The sequence below is a fragment of the Equus asinus genome, chromosome 19 (genome assembly GCF_041296235.1).
Source record: "Equus asinus isolate D_3611 breed Donkey chromosome 19, EquAss-T2T_v2, whole genome shotgun sequence".
NCBI classification, from domain to species: domain Eukaryota; kingdom Metazoa; phylum Chordata; class Mammalia; order Perissodactyla; family Equidae; genus Equus; species Equus asinus.
In genome coordinates, this window is record NC_091808.1 from 28,358,470 (window position 1) to 28,377,875 (window position 19,406).

The 19,406-nt window shown below is 48.3% G+C and overlaps 1 protein-coding gene across 1 annotated transcript in view; it reads left to right on the forward strand.

The window, feature by feature from the left end:
- Positions 1–19,406, forward strand: part of LOC123284116 (rho GTPase-activating protein 20-like) — a 122,072-nt gene that overhangs the window by 63,885 nt on the left and 38,781 nt on the right. The gene's annotated exons all lie outside the window — the stretch shown is intronic.

The following is a 19,406-nucleotide window of genomic DNA, read 5'->3' on the forward strand; positions in this document are numbered from 1 at the left end:
GCAGACAACGACAGACTGAAATGAGGTGGGAGGCTGCCCCTGAGGAGGGCCTCACTCTGCCCTTGGGCAGGGAATGGCAGTGATCAAAGCAGTGGGGGAGGCAGGAGCCTCTGGCAGGGTCACCTGTCCTCTGGTCACAGATATGATGGACCTGGGCCTGGGGCAGCAGGGGCGCTGCAGGCTTGCTGCCAAGGGATCTTTGAGAGCTGGGAAACCAGACACCTGTCCCCTGGTCTCTGCTCACTGCTCCCTGGGCCCAGGAGCTGGATGTCTCGGGGTTCCTGGGGATTCTCAGCCCAGTCTCAGCCCAGGTCTACCCCTCCCAGAAATAATGATCTCAGGACATTGTGTGTGTGGTGGGAGAGGCAAACAGGAACCAAGGAGGGGTTTGGTTGGCCAGGAGAAGAGGAGCAAATTTGTATGAAGGGCTCTATTCTCTGGGGATAGGGGAGGATGAGAGAGACCTGCAGCGTGTCCTTCTCAGCAGAGCTCTGGGACGTCTGCACCACGGGCCTGGATTCCACTCTCCTCCCCTTCCTCCTGCACTGCTCAGGTCAGGACGGTCCTGATTCTCCAGCCCACTAAAACTACCTCCCAACCACATGGAGGAAATGTCCCTCCCTCCTTCCCTCCCTCCACCATAATGGCTGTTTGTGTTTCCAGACTCAGTCAGCCTGTGTGACTCAGTTACTGTCTGCATCTGCCTCCCTGGGAGCTTCGGCCATGCTCAGCTGCACCCTGAGCAGTGAGCAGAGCACCTTCTACATCGGATGGTGTCAACAGCACCCTAGGAAGGCCCCTCAGGATGTGACGTGCCTGAAGAGTGAAGGAAGCCACAGCAAGGGGGATGGAATTCCTGATCATTTCTGGGGCTCCAGCTCTGGGGCTGACCGCTACTCAACCATCCCCACCAGCCAGTCTGTGGAGCATCTCACAGCATTGCTGTGTCATTTGTTGAAGCACAGTGATCCAGATGAATGGGGAAGTGGGATGATCCTGTTTCTTCTGACCTGCTACCGACACTGTCACATGGCTCCCAGAAAGAGTGTCTGCTATCCTGAACCATCAAAAGTGTTGGATTTTTTCTTCTTGTTTCTCAAGGGAAGAGCAAGGCATATAGCTTCCTACCGTGAGCTCCCCAGGCAGCAGGTGGCTGGAAAGCTGCTACAGAGTGACCTGGTCCTGCAGTAATAGTGCAAATGTAGAAAGCAAACCTGGTGCGCCCTGCTGTCTCATGCGGTGTCATTCCCTAGGCGAGCAGGAATATTCTCCTCTCCAGGCGGTAACCCCAGGATGACACCCCTCACTCCTGCCTCACTGGAGTTCATTGGAGTGACCACTTTAGAGGTAACTCACTGATCTTCTGGACCAAGGATTTTAGAAGTCTCGCAATAAAGTCGAAAGCACATGCTAATTTAAGGAGGAGAGAAAGAGACAGAGGCAGAGAGACATAGGAACAGTAAGAATGGTGGGAGTAAAAGCACTTGACTCTTTCTTATATCTTGAGACATTTTATCTCAGGTGTCCAGGACCTGGGTTTGGTGAGTGAGAGAGAAGGAGGAGGGACCGACCCCATCACAGTGAAGAAAAGAGGTGCTAATCCAGAAAAATGAGGGAGAAATGAGAAAGATGCATTAAGGCCCCCTTGACACCCCTGAGACTGAAAGGCAGGACTCTGTGACCTGTTGAAAAGCACGCACTCCAGCCTCAGAGGCAGCCATTGCAGCCAGAATTCTGCCTGCCCTTTCCTCCTCTCGCTCATCCACGGCCCTGCTCAGTGCTCACTGGGACCCACAGGGGGTGACTTCCTACGGCCCCTGGGGCCTGGGGACAGATGGTGCCCAAGGGACTGAGAGAGCCCTAGTTCCCTTGGAGCTTGGGTGACAAAAGAGACACAGACTCGGGACAGCTCTGTCTCCACTGTAAGTCCTCAACAGGCCTGGGTGTGTCCACCATGGCCTGGTCACTTCTCCTCACCTTCCACACTAACTGCCCAGGTGTCATATGACACACGTGTGACCAAAATGGCTACATCAAAAGTACATTAATAATCGCCGTTTTCACATAAAAAGAGAAAGAATCCATTAAAATGGGCAAAAGATCTGAACAAACAATTCACAAAGGAAAATAAATAATAAAAAATTTTAAAAAGTGCTTGGCCTTATAAGTCATCAGCAAAAGGGAAATTCCAACTATAGTGAGACCTGGACCAAAAGGTGGCCCATAGTGAGCCAATTAGCACAATCAGAGCTGCCTCGGCTTAATGGAGAGGAAGGAATATGCACCTACGGAAATTATGCACCTGCTTGGGGCCGGCCTGGTGGCGCAGTGGTTGAATTTGCACCTTCCAATTTGACGGCCCGGGGTTCGCTGATTTGGATCCCGGGTGTGGACATGGCACCTCTCAGCAAGCCATGCTGTGGCAGGCGTCCCACATATAAAGTAGCGGAAGATGGGCACGGGTCTTAGCTCAGGGCCAGTCTTCCTCAGCAACAAGAGGAGGATTGGCAGCAGATGTTAGCTCAGGGTTAATATTCCCCCCCCCCAAAAAAAAAAGAAACGAAGAAGAAACTATGCACCTACAGAAACTGATGAAATAAGAAAGTCTAACAAACCAAATGTTGACAGGGATGTGGGGCCAGAGGAACTCACCTATATTACTCATTTGGAATGTGAGATGCTTTGAAAACTTTTGCCAATTTCTGATCAATTGAAATCTAAACATTTAGTTTGACTCAGCTTTTCCAGTTTTATATATTTAAGCAAAACAAAAAAGAAAGAAAGAAAACAATGTCCTAAAGGGAAATATGTAAGAATGCTCACGCTGGAAAAGACCTTTTAGTTGCAACACCAAAAGCTCCAACCAAAAAAAGAAAAACCAAAAAAACAAATTGATAATTTGGAATTCATCAAAAATGAAATACCCTGCACTTTGAAAGTCACTGCTAAGAGAAGGACAAGACAGCCATCGACTGGGAGAATATGCATGCAAATCACTTACCTAATAAAGGACTTGTGTGGATAATATGTTGCAGAGTTCTTTCCATTCAATAATTACAGGAGAGTTCAATTTAAAATTAGGAAAGATATTTCAACAGACACTGCACCAAAGATGATACATGATAGCAAATAAGCTCATGAAAAATTTTTCAACATCATTATATATTATGGAAATGCAAATTAAAATGAAAATGATATGCCACTAAACCTACATGAGAAGGGACAAAAGTACAATACTGAGAGGAGGCGGCAAAGCTACTCTCACACGGCTGGTGGGAGCACGGAATCGACAAACTAGTTAGGAAAACAGTTGAGCAGTTTCTAAAAGGGTTAAATATATAGCTTCTTAAGACCCAGCTGCTCTGTTTACCCAAGAAAAAATAAAGTGCATACTCATTCAAAGACTTGTACACAAATACTCAGCAGGTTTATTCATTTATAACATAAAGTTACATATTAAATTTTATTTTAACTGCTTAATATATGAAATTCACATATTAAATAAATGCAAACAAATAAATTTACTTCTAACCTAAATAACGGCTTTATGTATAAATAGCCCAAAGTGTAAAAGACCCAAACGCTCATGAACAGGCGGATGGAGAAGCAGACTGCGGCCCGTCCATACTGTGCGCCCAGGAATGGCCTGTGGATAACTGTGAAAACAGGGATGGGTGTCAAAATACATATGCTCAATGAAGGAAGCCAGACAAGTAAAGCTGGGAAACCAGAACAAAGATTTGAATTATATAAAATTCTACACAATGGACATTAATTTATAAAGACAAAAGCAGATCAGCAATCACCTAGGGATTGGGGAGGGGATGGCGGGATGGAGTGGTTTCAAACTGGTGATGTCAACATAATGACAGATACAGTCATTGCCTTGACGGTGGTGATGGATTCACCAGTGTGTTCGTATATTCATGAGAGCTTGCCAAATTACACACTTTAAAATGGCAGTTAATTATTTGAAAATTAAACCTCACTAAAGCTGTCATAAATACATCTCAATCCCTTCTTGGTGAAAGAAAAAGTTCTTTCGAATTGGGCTCCAGCTCTCCTCAGAGCCACAGCTTCAGTGCCGTAGACCACTGCAAAGGTCCCCTGTATGGTTTGCCACCCAACCACCAACCTAGCCTACTTAATGTCCCTGAGTATTTGCAAACACTGCCGATCTTCCAAGAATCAAGCATATTTCCTAGGAACAGTTATTGCTTTGTTTGTCCACCAGCAGAACCCCGGTCTCCATTCAGACCCAGGGCTCCAGTGGCTCCTTCATGTGGCCCCTGTGGAAGGAGCTGCTCGGGTCTTTGCTCCCAGAGCCCTCTGCTTCCTCACTCACTGCAGACTCAGTCTCATTGTCCTGTGGTCAGATTTCCACATCTCTTCCTCCTAGTAGTCCAGGAAGCCCACCGTTAAACAGGTTGTTTATCAATATCACTTACGTGGGGGCAGAGCACAGGGTGTGGCGCATGGATATTTGTGGACCCACAGTGAGCAGGCTGTCAAGTCAGTGTCCCTGACATCATTTCCAACCTGAGACTGAAGTTAGAACAGTGAGCAGCAGGGGGCGCTGTGGGTCTTCCCCTAGGTTGCACCTTGGGTGCCCCCTGCTGTGTAATCCCTCAAATCCTCCAGGGCTGGGACCTTGGTGCTTGTGTTTGCTGAGGGGTCTCAGTAGCTGTGTCCTCTCTGCTCACAGGTCTGAGTAAGGTCCCTCAGCTGCTTCCTCCCTGGTCCCTCTGATGGGGCAAACTCTGAACTCACCCATCAGCTCCTCCATCTAAGGAATCAAGCTCAGACTCAGCTGGTTCTCAGGATAAAAGTGGGATCATCATTAGGGGGAACAAATTTGTGTGAGCAGCCCCTTCTCTTTCAGGTCAATGGAGAAGATCAAAGATTTGGGGGCCACCCAGCCCTGATCTGGGGCCCCAGCAGGCTGTTGCACCACGGCCGGGACTCCTCTCCTCCTCATGCCTCTCTCTCCCTGCACAGGTAGGGACAGTCTGCAGTGTTCAGAGTCAGCTCCTGAGCCTGTGTCAGCCCCCTGTGGCTGAGACCCTCTAGCTGCTTAACCTTAGTCTCTGCCTCATCATCCACGGGTGTCTGTGTCTGCAGGTTCCCTCTCCCGGCCAGTGCTGACTCAGCCACCTTCCCTCTGCATCACCTGGAGCATATGCCAGACTCACCTGCACTGCCAGCAGTGACATCAGTGTTGGTGGATACAGGATATTCTGGACCAGCCAAAGCCAGAGAGCCCCCAGGTATCTCTTGCTCTGCCACACAGACTCAAATGAGCATCAGGGCCCAGGATCCCCAGCCACTTCTCTGGATCCAAAGATGACACAACTAACTCTGGTGTTCTGCTTGTCCCCGGGCTGCAACCTGAGGACGAGGCTCACTATTACTGTAACACATGGCCCGGCATCACTAATGCTCACATGTTCTCCAGACCCCCGAGGACGTGAGACACAAACCGCCCCCCCCCTCTCCTGCCTGGTGCGCTCGCCCCTCTGGTGGCTCAGGAGATGGCTTCTGCTGTCACATCTTAGACAAGACCTGATTTTCCTAGAACCAGAACAGTTGACAAAGTCATACCCTTTTCTTCATATCATGAAGAATATCATTGCTAATATATTCTTATCCAACTCATGTTTGCATAGACAAAAATTGCTTGTTGAGAGAGAAGATTCTCTCAGTGGAGACATTTGAGGAGGCCAAAAGAGATCGAGTCTGCCCATGCCCAGCGCAGGGTCAAGGAGTGACTGTGATATGCTTCCGGTCTGACCGTTTCAGTTTGGATTTTGTGATAAAATGCCAAGAGGCAGAAATTAATTGTATTCTATATAGCAGTAATGAACCTTCAATTTTTAAAGAAAAACAATAACATACAACATTACTAATATTTAATGAAACGTGGATATATCTGAGAAAAATTGCAAATCTTGTATACTGAAAATTACAAAACCTTTCAAGAGAAATTTAAAAAATAAATGAATGAATAGATATTCCTAGTTTCTGGGTCAAAAAACTGACTGTCACTAAGATAACAGTTCTTCCCGAAATGATCCAAAGACTCGCTGCAAGGTCTTCAGGTAAAATGTAATCACGATGAACCATGAGGGAGAAGATCTCAGCAAAGAAAGAAAATGCTAAGAGCAGACACAAATGGCGCACAGCCCTGGGATGCTCCTTCTCTCCCTCCCGGGGAGCAGATCCATCTGGGAAGGGAGGGGTGGAGCATCGTCTTTGAACTCCAGGAACAGAGAGGTTGTTTTTGATGATCAAGGTGAGGCGAGGAGAGCAGCGTTAGTCCCAGAAGAGTCAGAGGCCAGGTGGGGAACCTGCTCTGAGGGCTGACGGGCAGAGGGTGGGTGCAGCAGGCCAGGGCTGGATGCCACTGGGCCCTGAGCCCGTGCTGGCACCCACCATGTGCGCCGGGGGTGATGGGTTTCTTGTTGTCACCTCACCACAAGGAGCACCTTCTGATCTGTCACCTGTGCATGAGGATTGTGACCCAGCGGCTCTAAAGAAGAAGGTGCTCCCAGGGTCCCTGACATCATTTCCAAGGCTCAGAAGTGGAACCTGCATCCATGAATCCTGGACAGGAAACCCAAAGGCCCTTCTCACAAAATCATGGATTACTGGCGATAGCTGCCTGGCCTGTCGCAGAAAGAGTGTGAATCCGTCCTTCAACAAATGGGGCGCCGACAGCCTGGTCTCATGGGGTTGTGTACAGTGCACAACCATCCAGGTATATTCCTGGACCTCTGCTTCCCTGTGACCACGACATCCTGAGGTCTGTGTAGGGCCCAGAGCACAGGCTGCCCTTGTGCCACCGTGTATCACAGATTGTTCCACAGGACAGGACCCTGCAAAGGGCCAGAACGAGCGAAGAGCAGGCAGAGATTTGGATGAAGGGCTGTGTACGACTTATGGTTCTTCTGAGCACAGAATCAGTAGGATGTGTCTCTCTCTCTCTTTATCCATGTATCTATGTATGTATCTGACTATCGTCTATCCATCTACCTATGTGTGTCTGTATGTGTGTATCTATCTATGGAAATTTATTTTAAGAAATTGTTTCACATGATTATAGAGACTGGCAAGTCCAAAATGTGCAGAAGGCTGGCAGGCTAGAGACCCAGGGAAGGAAGAGTAGAAGTTACAGTTGGGTTCTGAAGGCAGTCAGCTGGCGGAATTCCCTCTTCCTAGGGGAGGTCAGTCTTCTCTCTATCAAGTCCTTCAACTGATTGGATGAGGCCCACCCACATTATGGATAGTAATCAATTTCAATCAATGTTTACTGATTTAAGTATTAATCTCATTTAAACATGTATTCACAGAAACTCTTAGTCATGTACGACCAAATATCTGGGTCCTGACCGAATATCATGGCATACGTAAGCTGACACATAACATGAACCTCCACAGGCCCCTTTGGGGCCTTAAGGGGCAGGGTTCAGGTTGTCTTCACCATGCCTTGGGTCCCCCTGTTCCTCACTGACCTTGAACACCACACCTTTAATGGCTCCCTGACACACGTCTAGGCACACTGCCCAGGGCTGCCCTGCTCCCTGCAGCGTGGACCTGTCCTGTGTGCACAGGACTCTGCTTCTCTCCCTGCTGAGCCGGCCTCCTGCGGGGACTGGGATTCCCGGATGGAAAGCCAAGATCTGCTGCCCCGGAAAAAAGCGCTGGATAGAATGGAGTGATTTTGACACATCAGCCCCTGGGATATCCAGTTAAAGCTCCAGACCCATCGGAACAGCCACACTCTCAGAACCTCAGTTCTCTTCTCGGTCTCCACATGGCCGTCGGCCAACAGCTCTGGTTTCCAAGTCGAGGGTGAAGCTTAGCATCACTAACCAGCACAACCCAGATGCCACAGTGCTCTTCCAGTGTGGGAGGGCTGGGGACCGAGAGTCACACTCCTTGGGCAGCAAGAGTCCACCCCCCTTCAGTGCTAATGAGGGGCTGACTTTGTAGCATTATTATTAAATTTGCAGAGTGTCTCCTCACCTGATCAGTGAAGACATGAAACCCGAGTTGGGAGCTCCTCCCCTCATAGTCTCCACAGCCAGAGCTTTCTTCTCAGTCAACGCTCAGGTTTTGTGGCTCCCATACTGGGCGACTCCGTTATCTTTGCAATTTCCCCCTCACTTATCATCCTCTCTGGCAATCCCAAACGTCTGCTGTGAATCCTCAAGTGAGTCAGGCTGTGGACAACATGAGCAGGGACCCCAAACCTCCCCTTCTCCATCTTTTATGTGTTTCAGGCTCCCGCTTCCAAGCTGTGCTCACACATCCATCTGTGGTGTCGGGTCAGGTCTCAGGAACAGGATCATCCACAGCAGAGAAAGCAGCACCTTGAGATGATCAGTGTGGCCTGGCGACAACAGCATCCAGGCAGAAGCCCTAGAAACGTGGACCCAGGTGTTCTTTTCTCACAGCATCTGAGACAGACCCTCTGGCTTCAGGTCTGGCAGGAAAGCTTCCTGAGGGTCTCTTAGATCCTGTCCTAGGACGGGGTGGGCCACTGGGACCAGACATGAGATGATCTTGACACAGTGTCCAGATCCGTGAGGAATCACGATGCAGCCCCTCCCCCTCCCCCTGTGAGCCCGTCACTCTCTGGTCACTTCCTCATCTGAGTCTACATCCGGGTGACTCTGCCGTTCATCTGCTGCCATCCCTGAATGTCTGGAGACTTTGTGGGAGCTGCGGCTCTGAGGATGGCTGCGCCATTCCTGACAGCCTGTTCTCACCCTCATCACTGCTGCACAGACAGAAGCTTTCTTTTCAGGGCACAAATTCTCTCTAGATAATTGATGGAAGAGTCAACAGAAGGGTGATGCCAATGTGTCCAGCCGAGTTAAGAACCTGCCAGTATCTGACCACAAGGAACCCATGTAATCCAATCCCAGATCTTTGTCAGAAACCCAAAATATGCCTCTATTTTCCTGTTTTACCCAATCCCAGGATGGTGGCCCTCTTCCTGTCCTCTTGAGGCCAGGAGCAGTCACTTCCATCCTGATCCCCTGGGCCTGACCCTCAGCTCTGTGCATCTTGCTTCCTGGGGGCTCCCTGCCCTCAGACCCCAGGCTCCCTTGTGAGGACTGAACTTCCTGCATGAACAGGAACCCAGGGGCGAGGCTGCTCCGAGAGTCACAGGACCCACTTGGGCAGAGGGAAAGAGGGTACCTTGACGCCTGTGTGTCCACATCCTCAGGACGGTTTGTGTCCCTGACCTCAGGACTGTGTCAAGACTGCAAACGTGTGTTTCTCTAGCCAGATCAGGAGAAATCAGTGAGAGTTTATCAAGGCAAAGTAGAGACCACTGTTCATCATTTATCACTCAATGAAGGCACAGGCCTTAGGTCTGTCAGTTCCCTGGAAGATTCTGGAAATGGAAAAGAAGACTCCACAGCTGGTGTTGGAAATCGAACACAGAATTAGTGGATGTAAAGGTTTACCATAAGCCAAGAGAGACAGAAGTGGGACTCAATCGTGAGAGTGAAATGAGTGGATTTGTTTCAAAACCATCCTTTTTTGGCTCCTTTCTCATTGCAAAGGTTTAAGTAGAAAAACACAGATGACGTTTTCAATAAATGCTTAAGAAGATGACAATTAAATTCATCTCCATGCCTGCCTTTGTAAAAATAAATATAGAAATAAAGCAATAAGGACTACTTCCTCAATGGCTTAAGGATGGTGTATCTTTAAACCAGAGAAAAGCATTATCCCAGAACAGAGAAGACTAGAATTGTTCCATTTCGGTCTTGGACCGCACGTGATGACTGCCGACACAGCTCTTCTGAAAGGTTTACCCTGAGATTTGTGTCAAGTCAAGAATAGAAAAAAAGAGAAAACATTTAAATATGAAGAGTTAGATTTTAATTATGAAAGCTATAAGTATGTACCTAGAAGTCTAGAGATTGTACTGAAAATTAATTAGGATGAATGAAAAAATTATCTGAGTCACAATGAATAAACATAGTATCTCATGTTAAAAGTATGTAATCTAAAATGTAGTTCAAAATGTATATGATTCTGTTTCCAGTATAAAAAATTAAAAATTTGACCATATCTGTAGAAAAACAGTTACAAATTTCAGCACGTAATAAAATAAAAAATTGATCAAATGGTGGAATGTTTCCTTACATGAAAACAGAGTAAAAATGTCAGCAGTGAGTAGACAGGTTATATGGGCACCTTTATTATTTATGTTGTGACTTATTCATACGTGTTTCCCCTTGAGAAAGTGTGGGTTAGAGAAAGCAGAGGTCACGGTGCACGTGACACGCCACCACTGCAGAGCCTGACATGGACCAGGCACAGTGACCCCGTGTGCTGCCCACTAACTGGCATTTGCTGCTAACCCGTCCCTCCCTCTAATATCTGAGGGGCCGCACTGGAGCAGCACCCACTGTGGGGACAATGACGTCCTCCCTTCAGCACTTCCTTGCTTATGTCGTTCTGGAGCCTCTGCCCATAGGGAGCGAGGACTGAGGCTCAGCTTGACAGGAAGGAGAGGCTGGAGAGAAAACAGAGTGAAAGAGAGACAGAGACCAAATTTCTTGGGTCCCAAACTGTGAGTGCACAGGGTCAGATCTGTGGTGCCTTTGTGTTTTTATTCCCTGTGCTGGGGATGGGTTATGACACCCCACCTCAGCCCAGCAGTGGAATCAGTATGGGGACAGTGGAGACAGTTGTGGATGGTCCTCAACGAGAAGGCCACAGCAGTGAATTCTGAGCTGAATGTGACCAAGAGGCTGCAGCCTGAGCAAGGCCTGGGTGTGGCCCCTTCCTGTGGGGAGTGAGAGGCAGAAGCTGAGCCAGGGGTGGAGGCAGGGGATCTCTGTCTGACGGGCTCCTAACCCCTCATGTCAGGCCGAGAGGAATAAGGGCTGGGGCAGCAGGAGGCACTGTGGGCCAGTCGCTGGAGGTTCCATGGGGTGATGGCAGCTAGGAAAACAGCCACCACCTGAGTCTGTGACCCATGTCCAGTGACCTCCATGCCAGGGTCCCAGAGCCTCAGGGCCTCCACCCAGCCCACTTCTCCCTCGGTCAGATGCCGCATGTTTTTTGGAGGGAAGGAAGGGGATTTAGGGAAGAGGTTTGGAGGACGGTCCTTGGGGACTGGGTGAGATGTGAGTGAGCTGTACCTCCTGAATGATGGTCTATGGACACACGTTGGGGGGTTGAGGTCCTGAGCTCATCCTTGTGATGGAAATATAGACAACAGCCTTCCTGCCTTGTTCAGTGGTGACAGGAAGGTTGTAGTTGTCAAGTGCGTCATCTCAATGGACTTCCCTCCTTCTCTGAGATTTATCTGAGTTTTCCAATGTCCATGATCTCACATGTCCCTTGGCTGATATCCCACGTGGGTCAAAAATGTCCCTGCAGTCCCAGGCATCACACCCACACAATAAACTCTCCTGAATGAGAGAGATTGCCCTCCCTGATCCATGGAACAGGAATCTCAGACTTCATGAGGACGGGACCAGAAGAGATACCTCACACTGTCTCCCCTGACTCCATCATGGTGAGCAGGGAGGGGATTGTCTGATTGGTTTGGAAAATGAAAGGCCTGTCCCTGGGGCTGGAGCTGGGGCAAATCACAGGCTCACCACATGACTGGGAGATTTGGGGTCAGAGAGGAGAGGAAAGGACAGAAGGTTTCCCTCAGTGGCCCCAGCATGAGCATCATGTGCTCTCCACCCTCATCGTTAGTTCATGTTGGGTCAACTACTGTGCACACTAGGAGCTGGGCAGGGGACACAGGCCAGGGGCACCTGTCTCATAAGACTCTGCTTCTGGTGCCCTGGTCTTTCTAATCTTCCGCAAAGGGTCAGTCTCAGGTGAAATGACACCAACTCCAATCAGGGAGGCCCCAGGCTGAAATTCAATACTCTCTGGAGAGGGAGAAAGGGGCAAAACTCCCTCATGAGGACGTCCTCTTCCCAGAGGGAGTGAGAAGGGCGATTCCATCTCAAGAACCCACACTAGTGGCCATTGCCTGCCATCACTGGGCTCCTCCCCTGCAAGTGCCTCCTCTCTCAGGTGAGGACCTGTCCTAGAGGCCCAGCTCATGGATGTCTAGACACACACTCCAGTCCAGAGCCCTTCTGTCACGTTCCCCCAAACAAGTGATTCCTCAGGTCACTGAGGGCTCATTTCTGAGATTCTCCCCCTCACAGGGCCCAGGTCTCAGGGGCTCTGTCCCAGTTACTTTCCTCTTCTGTGTCCTGGAGCTTGGATCAGAGTTAGCCCGACTCAGAAAAGTGAATGGTTCACTCTCATACAAGTAGAGAATGAGCCATGTGAAATATTCTATTCAATTCATACATTAGTGAGGAGACCAGTGAATGGTAAGGATTGGTCCAAGAGAAGAGTGTAGCAAAAATCAAAGTACTTCCATTCCACCAGGAATAGGACCTCTGAAGCAAAGATTTGGAGTGTTGGAGACACGCTGCTTAATCTCTAACAAGGAAGACATCACATAAGAGGAAAAGAGTCTGTGTCTTTCAATTACTGCCACCACTACTTGTCCTTGGTTTCAATCCATTGTCTGTTTTTCTCTAATCGAGCAGACATTCCTGGATGCTGGGGCAGGCTGCCCTGGGGACAGAGTCCACCAGGGGTGTGTGAGTCTGCCAGGGCTGCCATAACATAACACCACAGATGGGGTGGATTAACCACAAATGTGTTTTCTCACATTTCTGCAGGCTGGAAGTCCAAGATCAAGGTGACGGCAGTTTGGTTTCTCCTTGGCTTGCGCGTGGCTGCCTTCTCACTGTGTCCTCACAGGCACCTTTCTCTGTGTGCTCATCCCTGGTTTCTCTTCTTCTTCTTATAAACACACCAGCCCCACTTGTTTGGGCACCACCCTCATGACCTCATTTACCTTAATTACCTCCTTCAATGCCTTATCTCCATGGACAGTCACATCAGGGTTAGGGTCTCAACCTAGGATTTTGAGGGACACAGTTCAGTCCATCTCAGGGAGTCAGGGCAGAACCAGGGAAACAAAGTCCAGCTCTGTTTGACTCAGGCTAGTTGACTCTCCATATTATGTGCATCCACACCATTTACTGAACACCTAATTTGGGTCAGACTTGGGTGTAGGTGGACAAGATAGGAAGGGTTCACATGCTGAGAGTGGTGACACTGTCTAGGGGAAGAGAGAGTACAAACAAGCAAAATATACTGTACAGGAAAGCTGTTTTGGGAGAGTAAGGAGGGGTGAGCTTGGTGGGGTGGAGATGGGAGCATTAGAGGGGTTGTCAGGGGATGAACAGTATGTGATTTGTTTATGAGGCCCAGGTGCTGCATAGAAAATGAAGGAGGAGGAGGATTGGATGTAGGTAGGGACTAGGTAGGAACTGTGGACGACACAAATGTCAGACTGTGAGTCCGGCTAACCGGTGGAGCAGGTGGGATAGAGGAATAAGTTCGGATTCCCCATGTCTTGGAGGAAGGAAGTATTGAAGGATGGTGTTGGGAAAAAGAGGAACTGAGGCTGGGCTCTTGGGAAAAGTGCGGGTGTGGGGTGATTCAATCAATTGAGACATGATGGCTCCATCTAGTTGAGACAGGGTTATTTGAAGCTCACATTTTCAGGAGATATGATCAGCTCTGACAAATATGTCTACTCATTAGGAAGGCCAGGCATGCGCATCTCTAGTTTACTCTCCTCTTCCATTTGATGAAAACTTCACCTGTGCCTGTTCAATTTCAGCATCTTGTTAGAGGAACAGAACACGAAGGATGAACTCAGCCCCCTCCTTCTCAATGCTGCCCCCATATTAGAAACTTTCCACTTTTTAAAAGCCGGAAAATGACCCTTTCTACCAGATTAGTTAATCTGAACTTCAGGAGCGGGATTCTGTAATGGGGTCATGTTAAAATGATTCCAGAGGTTTATTCTATGCAAAAAAGATTGATAATGCCTCCTTGGCTTCTCTTCTTATTTTCTTGAGGAAGAAAATTGGCCAACAAGACAGGACAGGCTGAAGAGGCTGAGACTTGGCTCCAGATGGGACCTCAGGCCTCATATGAGGGGGCCTGCTCTCCCACTGGGAAGGGTCCAGGAGGATAGTCCACACATCCTGATCCCAGTCATCCCCTGTGGGGGCTGAAAGGCTGTGCCGGGAAGCAGGTGTTAGGATGGCGTCATTTCCCAGGCAAGCAGAGTCTAGTAGGAGAAATCAAGAAGACTCTCCTAGAAACCAAAGTGTGATGGATGCATTTCAAGAAAGACAACCCCTCAGCGCAGTGAGAAGGAGGATCTAGGCAATGCTTTACCCCAAAATCAAGAGAAGATAGTGGATGGATGGGTGTGGCTCCCCCCTGGGCACTGGACAGTTTCCTTGTTGGGCAGGGTTGGCCCTGGGTCACAGCTGATAAGGGCTGTGCTGAGACAGAAGTCTGCTTCAGGGTCCACAGCTGGTACTAGTCTGAAGGCCTGCTTCCTGGGGCTTAAATGGGCCTGTCCCCAGCCCATTTTCTGCCCACAGACCACTCTGCACAGGGCTGGAGCCAGGGCACAGGGCTGCCTCAAGATTCCCAATCAGACTGAGGTCAGCAGGCCTGCCTCCAGGGGCACTCATGAGCATTTGTCTTGTGCAGTTCCTGGATGGGCAGGACTGCTCCTGGACTGTGGCTAAGAGGGGCTGGAACTGGATCACGGGCTGCTTCAGGGCTCACAGCCAGGGACACGGTTGTCAGGCCTGCTAACTGAGGCACAGACGGGAGTGACTCCTGCTGGGTCCATTGACAAATGGTGTAGGTGACAAGAAGAAGACCAAAAAAAGATGTGCCATGTTCACAGGGGTGTGGCACTGATCTGGGCCTGTGGTCAGGACCCCCTGAGCACGGGCCTGCCTTCTCAAACACCACTCCTCAGCCTTGGGTTCCGCCAGGATTTCACAGTCTCCTACCTGGATCCAGAAGCTCCCACAAAGGCACTTTTCTCCATGGATGGCCGCCAAATCATGGTTGCTGAGTGAGGACACGAGTGGGGGACCTCCTATTCCATCATCTTGCTGATGTCACTCGCCTGTTAAGTGATATTTAAAAATTTTAGGTAATGTATTTTGTTCTCGTATGGTTAGTCAATTTTGTGTTCAACCTAGGAAGAATTTGTCTATTGCCAGGACATGAAGATGTTACTGTATTTTTTCTAGAACTCTTATGATTTTAACTTTTATATTGATGACTATGATTCAAATCAGATTGAGTTTTTCATATGGGACGAGTCAGTGGTCAGTGGTCACTATTTCCAGACCACAGGCTTGTGATCCATTAAAGAAAAGCCAGTGACTATTTCAACAGAAAAGAATTTGGTAAAATTTCAGAACTTGTTTGTGATTTTGAAACAATCTCTCAGGAAACTGGAATCAAAGGGAAGTCCCATTCCCTGACGGAAGACAGGAAAATAAATAAATCATCAAAAATCATTATTCTAAGTCACTTTATATTAGAATTTCTCTATTTAAAACAGAGATAAAACAAACGTCACACATCAGAAGAAGCGATCTGTTAGAATTGCTATGAGAGCAGCATCCTTGGTCCTGCAGAGGACGTTCTAGATTATGAGCTGCCCCACACGCAGGGACGTCCTTGTCTGTCACAGTTTTTAAATTAAATGATCATGAGGAATAGTCCTCCAGGCTCTCTAATGGGTCACATTTTTACAGACCGTCATAGTAAAGTTGTTCTGGAATTCAAATGCTATAAAATCTCTTCTTACAACCCTTTATCCTAGATGTCTGACTCAGTCCAAGGATAATACTTCACCAACCAAATTGGAAATATGAAATGTTTAAATAAAAAGTAATAACACAATATACATCCACTTCTATAGGGAATGTAAACAGGGTAAACTAATCAGAAAAACAAAATGATGATAAGAATCATAACTGCATTCTTTATTCAGTATTTCTATGCTTAAATTTTATCTAAGGGAATATGCACAATGGGATCAGATGTAAGTGTGGAAATTTCCTAGTAAATTATTATAATAAAAACAGGTATTTGCTCATCTCAGCGTGGTCAGTATCTCCAGCAGGTGATGTGTGAGCCTGGTCCTGAAGGAAGGGGACAGCGGTGGGACAGGAGGACCAGAAGTACCAAAAGGAGAAGGGGACACTGGGTTTCAGGGTTAAGCATCCTCTTAGCAAAGGGGCCCTACTTGTGCTTTTGTATAGGCTCCAGGGGAGAGGTGAGCCAAGAGGTCGGAAATAAAGATGGTCACATATACAGAGACTTTGAATGTGACACTTAACAGCTTTACATAATCTTGACAGTGAGAGAAATTGTGTGAAACGTTTAAGCAGGGAGGTGCCTTTATCAGATACATGCGCTTGAAATATCGCTCTAAATACAGAGTAAAGAATGGAATACAGTGGGCAAACTGTGGGATGAGGCCACACTGAGGGACTCTGCAAGGCTGGGGGAGCAGGGCTGGGCTCCTGCACGCGGCACCTGGAATGGGGCAGAGCCATGTGCAGCTGAGGGGAGGCTGGGGACAGAGCACAGAGAATCTCAGTGTCCACGTCCTGAGGGAGATGAGGGGCTCTCAGCCAGCAGGAGCAGGCTCCAGATGCCCAGAGGAATTATGCGAGTCTATGCACTGCCTCTTTCTCCTGCTGGGATCTAACTTCCATGTGAATAGGAGTTTTCCCCTCTTATGTCACTGCTGTATCTACAGAGCCCAGAAAACTGTGGCACAAAGGACAAACTCAGCAAGTGTTTGCTGAAAGAGTATTTGAATTCTCCTGAATTTCAAACATTGTTGAAGAGCAGATCTGAGGCAAAGATAATGATTTCTGCTTTCTGGACAGCTTGAGCCTGGAGTTCTGAGTCGAATTAAGAGTAGAGGTTAAGTAATAATGGTGATCTCATTGTCTATAGGACAGAAGAGAAACTCCCCCTTGACCCTGGGGACAGTGACCAGGGAGATGGACTGGGTTCCACGGCTTCACGCAGAGAAAGAGAAGGATGCGCTGGGCCTGCAGGGACTGAGGAAAACACCATGGGGTGCAGGCGGATGGGGGAACAAACTGTGAGCACAGGAGACAAGCTCCATGAGCAAATAAACTGCAGAGTGTGGGTGAACTTGATAGAAGTCAAATAACATTCCACTTAAGAACATGTATGATAGACTTTTTTTTTTAAGGATTGGCACCTGGGCTAACAACTGTTGCCAATCTTTTTTTTTTTTTTCCTGCCTTATTTCCCAAACCCCCCCTGTACACAGTTGTATATCTTAGTTGCAGGTCCTTCTAGTTGTGGGATGTGAGACATCGCCTCAACGTGGCCAGACGAGCTGTGCGCTCCCAGGATCTGAACACTGGGCCGCAGTGGAGCGCGCGAACTTAACCACTCGGCCATGAAGCCGGCCCCTAATGATAGACATTTGTTAACAAGATGTTAAATATAGAGCTCATGATCCAGCACAAGATCAATGAAATTTTAAAACTCAATTTTTTAACCCAAAATCCTATGAAGGACCCTAGTGGGAAAACCTGTGAAGAGAGGATGATGGGGTTGGTAAGCTGTGTGTCCATAGAAGAGATGATTCTGAACAGGGAGAGATGGATGACAGAAGCCAACAAATGAGGGTCTAAGACTTTCTCTGCCAGGTTGGACTTTACTCTAATACAAGATGGCGTGATGGGAGCTGCACAGCTCAAATATTAGGATTCATTGTGCTTCTTTGATTTCTCACTAGTACAGGCAATAGATTACCTAAAAATTGGAGTTTAAAACACAGATAAGGTTGTGTGAGATTATTGGGAATTCATTGCTTTATGCACAAGTGATGGAACACTGAACATGGATGCGCTCCCTAAACCACATTAAAATGAAGGGATATGATGTTTGCAACATCTTGTCTCATGGTTAAAACACTTGAAATTCCAATTTCTGTACATTTTTCCACCTTCCATGTGCACTGCCTTATGAGAGAGTGATACAAGAGACATTGCCTCCAATGTATGTGAATGCCATTAACAGATGATCAGACCATGGATGTGTGAATAGAGACAGTGACCTGGTGAGCTGCAGAAACCAGCTGTGCTCTCAGGGCTTTGGCCCTGGTGAGGGGTGTGTCCTGTGACCAGGAGGGGGCGGGGCAGGACAGCCCTTTGGTCCCTACAATGCTGCTCAGCAAGGACCATTCACTCCAAGGAGCCTGGGCCGGGGGGCTGGACCCTGTGCTTACTGAAGGAGGCTGAGCAGCTCTGTCCTCTCTGGCCTGGCAGAGTCCCCTGAGCAGGGACCTTTGTGTTGTCTCAGTAGGTGCTTCCTCCCAGGGCTCTCCCAAGGGGTGAGGCCAACCTCCATCCTCCTCAGTGTGTGGTGTGAGCTGAGCTCCAGCACCAGGGCTCAGGGAGGGGCTGGGCAGTCACTGGATGGAAACCCATTTTCATGGGCAGCCCCTACTATGGCACAGGGTGGAGACCACGGGGATGTGTGCACCATGGCCTGGTCTCCCCTCCTCCTTGTGCTCCTCTCTCACTGCACAGTTGGGGACAGGCTTTGGGGACAGAGGGAAGCCCCCAACATCACTTCTCCCTTGCTTAGACTTCTGAGAAATTTCCCATGATTCTTGCCCAGCAACCATGCCTGTCTGTGTCTGCAGGTTCCCTCTCCCAGCCTGTGCTGACTCAGCTGCCCTCCCTCTGCATCTCCTGGAAAAACAGCCAGACTCTCCTGGACCCTGACCTCTTGCTTCAGTGTTGACGATTACTGGATATGCTGGTACCAGAAGAAATCATGGAGCCCGGGCAGAGAAAGGATCCTGTGATGATGGAAATAAATGTCCTGTATCTTGACTGTATCAATGCTACTATCTTAATTATGGTATTGTACTGTAGTTTAGAGAGATAGTACCATTCGGGGAACCAGGTACAAGGTTGATGTAATTTCTCTGGGTTGTTTCTTACAACTTCCTGTGAATCTACAATTATCTCAAAGTAAATAGATTAGTTTTAAAAACTCAAAAGATGCAGGCAAAACCAGGGAAACAGATATGTCAGTTTGTCAGTTATGGCATGCGCCTTAGAACCCTGACGTCATAACAGCCGGTGACCTTGACAACTCCAGAATCCTCAGGCTTCAGGGCCTAGTTTACAGTGCTCTGCCAAGTGCTGTAGACGTGCTCGATAGTCAGTGCCAAGAATTGAAGAAAACGGGATGTTTTCATCAATCAAAAAGCGCTTTCAGCTTTCAGGCGGTCGTTCAAGGCTTCACCTCCGCAGGTAGTATTTGAATATACTACTCTTGATCGTCCAAAGGGACTAGCAGTCACAGGAAGTGTTCTGTTTTGTTTCTCCTAAAACATGGGAACTGATTCTTACCTTCAGCACTGCTTTCATGAAAAGCTACTCATG